This window comes from Psammomys obesus, unplaced genomic scaffold (assembly GCF_907164565.1).
Source record: "Psammomys obesus unplaced genomic scaffold, mPsaObe1.curated_primary_1811, whole genome shotgun sequence".
Lineage (NCBI taxonomy): Eukaryota > Metazoa > Chordata > Mammalia > Rodentia > Muridae > Psammomys > Psammomys obesus.
This window is the reverse complement of record NW_026594152.1, coordinates 1,371,924-1,377,923: the sequence shown is the minus strand read 5'-3', so window position 1 is coordinate 1,377,923 and position 6,000 is coordinate 1,371,924.

The following is a 6,000-nucleotide window of genomic DNA, read 5'->3' as shown; positions in this document are numbered from 1 at the left end:
GTTGGCGGAGCAGAAGGCGGGGAGCGACTTCCGGGCGGCGGAGCGGGTGGGGTGCGGAGTGGGGAGGACCCTGCGCGGGCGGCTCCCGCCTCCCGCTCTTCCTCCGCCGCTCCTCTTCCTCCTCCCCTCTACCTCAATTATTCATCCTTGCCGGCGCCGCCCCGCCCGGGCCCCGGCCTGGATGTGGGCCGCCCCCTGGGAAGGGAGGGGGCCGCGGAGAGGAGAGCATCCCAGGTCACCCTCGCATGGCTTCCTCGGAGGCGCGGGGCCCAGCCGCATGCTTTCTGCCTCTGGCCTCCCTCTGGACCCCACTTCTCTTTGATTGCCCCCGCCCTATCCTCTCCTCTTCCATTGATCTCCTGCGGTACCTCCGGCGGTTTGGGTCTTGCAATGCCCCATGGGGGTGGGAGGCCGGAGTCTGCGAATAAAAAGGCGGGGGTTGGGGGGGTGCAGCTTGCTTGGACACCTGGCGTGACCCTTTAGCCGTCACTCCATTCCAACGCCACTTCCTAGTTTCCCCCGCGTTCACGTATTGTTTCATCCCCTCCTTTGATCTTGGGCGATCTCTTTTCTCATTGTCTTTTTCAAGCTGAGAAACTGCAGTTCTGAGTTGCGGTCTCTTGCTCACTCTTCCTTCTTTCAGGAACCGCGTTCATCTGGCCGCTAGCCCGGTTAGGGAAGGCAGAGGGAACGGTTGGGAGGGAACCTCTGGGGGAGGAAAAAGCTAGTGCAAACAGCTCCCCTCCCCCTCCACCACACTGGAGGCCACATTTCCTAGGATGAAGGTGAGGGTCGGGGTGCAGAATGATAGGACTGGCGAGTTCTGAAGGACCAGAAGGTGGCAATGGGGGCATCCGCTGCAGAATGTCAGCTGAGGAGTTATGTGGCTAGGTCAGGACTTAGCGAGAAGACTTGGCAGCCACAGTGGAGCTGGGATCAAAAAGCAGCAGCCTGGAACTGGAAAGACAAGGACATTATAAACACAGTCTCTAAGAAGTGAGGGACCTCTTATGTGTCTGAGTACTCCCATCCCACCACCCATCTTGGCTCGGATCTGATGTCCTAGGACATTGTTTATACAACCACTGAAACCAGTTCTTTGTCATCGTTCTAAGCAGTGTGGAATCACTAATCACCTTAGCCTCACAATTTATATGCTTTATACTGTCCCTACCCATTTTATAGATGAGAAAATGGAGTCAAAGAAATTCATCTAGTGGCTTAACATTACACAGCAAGTCCTGAAAACAAATTTAAACGTGGCTCTTGAATAGGCTTTGGAAAGCTCAAGGGACAGAGGAAGAGGGAGGAGGGGAGGAAGTGAGGTGGAAGGACCACCCTGCCTCAGAGTGACAGGGAGGAGAGAGGAGACAGCTGCCCTGGGCTGGGTGGAGCAGCCATCTGCTGTCCTGCAGCCTGGCTTCCCTTTCGTGTCCAGGGACTGTTTTGGTCTCAGTGATGCTTGGGAGGTTGGGGTACCAGCTGTTGCCTAAAGCTAAAAGCAGAGGGGAAGTGTTAGGGGCTAAGGGAGTTTTCAAGGCCAGCAGCTCATGTGTCAGAAGGTCTGAAGCAGGAAGACCCAGCTCCTATTCTGTGTCCCCTACAGCCCCAGACCTAGAAACCAGACTAATGCATGAGGAATCTTAAGTGGGTTCAGAAGAGCCAGTCTGGTTCCGGCCACTCTCTTGTCAGGTGCTTGGATGGGCCTGTCAGAGATCGGATCCCACCTTTGGGCCCCACCTAAATGGAAACCTCCATATATCCCATAACCAGTTTAAAATAAATCCAGCAGCAGAAATCAGGTTTACTGTCTGATACCCTGATGCCAGAGAATCTAGGATGGAGGCCCACATGGAGTTCTTTATGAGTCCATGACTTTGGGTAAACCACTCAGGTTTTTTTGTTGTGTTGTTGTTTGTTTTCTTTTGTTTTGTTTTTTGGCTTCACAGAATAACAAAATAGAGGATACTCCATACCTTCCTGATAGGACAAGAATGAGGATGATTATTAGTGGGAAGTTTTAATAGGGATAATGCTTTCCAAAGAATTGTCTTTCAGAAACATTTCCCCAATACCCTGGCTATGACTGCCATAGCACCTTGACCTTTTCATTCTTCATAATGACACAGCAGCAAGCAGTTTATCTTCTCCTGTTTGTCTGTTCAGAGTTGCCTGGGATCTTCCTGAGGGCTTGGGAAATTCGCCCATCTTTCTTCACTCTGCAACTTTCTAGTGCTCAGTAGGTATCCCATGAAGATGTGAAGGTAGCCTTATATAACTCTAGATAATAAAATTTTAAAAGAAAGGAAAGAAAAGCTGTATGGTAGTGGTGCATGCCTTTAATCTTAGTACTTGGGAGGCAATGGCAGGCGAGTCTCTGAGTCTGAGACCAGCCTGGTTTACAGAGCAAATCCCAGGATGGACAAGGCTACACAGAGAAACCTGTCTCAAAAAAAGAAAACAAACAAACATCATCCAATGAGACCCAGGCATTGTGACAAGCACCTGTAATCCCAGCACTTGAGGTAAGAAATAGGGGAAAGGCGAGAGAATTGTTGTGAATCCAAGGCTTCTCTGCGGTTCATAGTGAGCAACAGACTGTCTGAGCTACATAGCAAGACACTGTGTCAAAAAGAAAAAAAAAAAAACTCTGCAGAACATTGGACAAATCAATGCATGAGTGAGTGATGAACTCAGTGCTACAAGTGAGTTTTTTCTCTCCAGTTTATAAAGGTGACTTATTCAGACAGGCAGTGGCTTGTAAACTCCTTAGGACAGTGTTAGCGGCTCTGAAACATTTACATTGTTACTCGTTGTTATTTACAAACTAGCTACTTCCGGGGTAGAAACTGAGCCACCAGCAAGAGTTGCTTTAAGCCCATTTTTTAGGAAGTAGCAACACTAGCATTCAGCAGCCCGGTGTAGCGTGAGTAGACTAGATGACACACAGGAAGGACTTTATAAAAGATCTGAAGCGTGTGTCAGCTCTGGGGTTAATCTACACCTGATTAGAGGAGATTCTGTCTGACTGGGAGGTTTATACGGCTGTGTTCTGATATTGTGAGTGAAACCAAGGGACAAAGGGACGGTGTTTCAGAGGCAGTGGGGTGGGACTGAGGACAGCTAGGGAAAGCCTCTATAGTAGGGCTGATCTGGGTATGAGCAAAGGCTGAGTCTGGCTAGTGTGGAGGGAGATGGACCTCAGTTGGTCAGAGCAGGACAAGGCCTTTGGGAGCTCAGGCTCTTCCCTAGGCCTCTCTCACTTCTCTGACGGAGACTCTGGGGTCCGGAGGGATAACCTAAGTTAGCCAGTGGCAAAGCTCTATCTGGAGCCTTTCCCTAGCTCCCATAGAGACCTGATGGTCTCCAAGCCATGTGGGGAATCGCTCTTAGGAACCATCCTTGTCACCTCTCCGTACTTGGCCTCCGGGTGCTACTGAGAAAGGGCCCCGCCCAATAGCAGAGGCTGCACCCTCTGCTATTCCTGATGGTTTCCTTTGCTTCCTACTTAAACATTTGCAAACTGTGCATGAGATAATCAGGACTACGCTGTTTATCAACGCAAGTATTGGGCATGACCCAAGCACCCATCATAAATAAGCCAGGGGACTCGTGACAACGGAGGAGCCTGGAGGAGCGCCCTGTCCTCGTATGGAAGAGTCCTCACGGAGGGAAAACAAGGACAGAAAAGGGTTAAATCAGTGTGAAAATAGGAAATAACAACTTCTGGTTTTATATGTTTATATAAGCGTAAAGACACTCCGGGGCTGGTGAGAGGGCTCAGGAGGTAAAGGTTCCCCCAACAAGCCTGAGGACCAGAGTTCGAATCCCAAGGTCCACAGGGTCGAAGAAGGGAACTGACTCTTGCAAGTTGTCCTCTGACCTCCACACAAACCATGGTACATGTGCCCTCCTCCCACATGCACACAAAATAAATAAATACAACTGTAACAATTAAAAAAAAAAAGAAACTTTGAAATTACATAATAAAGATTGCTTAAAAGGACATGAGAATTGGGGATAAGGATGGGAGGAAAAAATCATTCTTTGATGTGTATATATTTTTGCAGTCATGCAAGTATATTTGCTTATTAATAAAATAAAATGATAATGGGGACAGCTGCTATACAAGTCTAACTGGATGTTATGGTCAGTGTGATCAGATTTTCTAATTATCCAAGAGAAGACAGACACCTCAGTTTTACTGTAAAATTTCCTGATATTTAGACGCTAGCTCCAGGTTTCTTCAAACGTTTCTCTGATTGGCAAATAAGCCAGTGAGGCCGGACCTTCAGCCTCAGCCCTGATGACTTCCTGCCTCTGGCCTAGAGCTCTCAGCGCTCCAGGTTTTTATTCTTATGTGAGCAGCTGCAGGCTGAAAATTGACTCCTCCTGACTTTCTCTTGACACCCTTCAATCCCTGCCCCTGGGGGCTGTGACACTAAGGGCTTTTAACTCAAGATCTAGACGGCAGAGAGAGGCTGTGAACTCGCAGACAATTCTCTCCCCTGGGATGCTGTGGACATCAAGGCCCACTGCCTCCTGCTGTACACCCATCTGTCCCTTGAAAGTGGGGACAGGGGTGAGTCTGAGAGTGAAAGGATGGAAAAGGCTTCCCATCAATGCTCACAACACAGGGCTCTGGTCAACCCTGTGAGGATCAGATCTAAGAGGGGGAACCTGAGGGACTGCCAGAAAGAAAAAGCCAGCTTTACCCTCTTGGTGAGTGTTGAGATAACTCACCACATTCCAAATGCTGGGATCCCCAAGTCCCATTCCCAGAAGGACTTTGAAAGATCATCTCATTCAGCTCCCTTGGACAGACAAGGAGACACACTGCTCCCCGCCCCAGGCCTCGTGCATGCTGGGTGGGTTATGTACCCCTGAGCCTCTCCGCAGAGTTCCTGTTTCTTAGCAAGCCTATCTTCTCTCTCTGCTAAGCTTTTGCTCATGCTCTTCCCAGGCTACAAGCCTTTGCCTTTCTCTTATCTGTGGCCCGTTCAGAGGGTATTCCCTGCCCTCAGCCCCAGCCTTCCCAGTGCTAGGAGCACAGATGTATATCACCATGCCTGCCTTCGTGGGCGTTTTGTTGCTCACCTACTCAGACTCTAGTCCCCTCCCCTGAGTTATTTTTCAATTCATTGCTTTTGATACTACCTGACTATGATAGACTTGAAGTTGTTTCTGGTACAGAGCTAAAGGCCTGCATGCCTAGATTTCTCCCCGTTGAGTCCTCAGGACTCAGGGGAGCCAGCAGGCTCAGCTGCAGCAGAAAGGGCAAAGGCCTGCAATTATGGTGACAGCCCATTCCTCGCTTAAGTCATCTTAGGGCGTCTTCCTCATTTCAACTTCTTGTTCTTCTTTGTAGGATCTGAGAGTCACTTAAATGAACACAGATGTCTTCCTTTCTTTCTTTCTTTCTTTCTTTCTTTCTTTCTTTCTTTTTTTCTTTCTTTCTTTCTTGAATTCTCGGTACATCCATATGGAAACTGAAAAATACAAAGGAGGCACACTGGGAAAAGTTTCTCTTGCCCTGTTCTCCAGCCACCAGCTCCCTTCCAGAGGCAACCAATGATATAAGAGTGTTTTGTTTTTGACATGGCCTCATATAGCCCAGGCTAGCCTCAGACTCACTATATAGCTTAGGATGATCTTGAACTTCTGATTCTCCTGCTTCCACGTCCTAAGTGCTGAGGACTGAACCCAGGGTTTCATGCATGCTAGGCAAGCACTCTGTCAACAGAACTCCATCCATCCCACTTCTCCTTTTGGAGACAGGTTTTCACTATGCAATCCTGGATGGCCTGGAATTTGCTATGTAAATGGGACTGGCTTTGACATCACAGAGATCTGCCTTCAACAGCATCCGCAGGGTTGAGATTAAAATTTGCACCTTGTCTATTCAAGTGCTTATCTACCTTTCTCCACAGCCATTCACACCATTTAAAAAGAGACACAGAACTGTGTCCAGTCCTATGATTTGCCTCCTCCCCATCACAT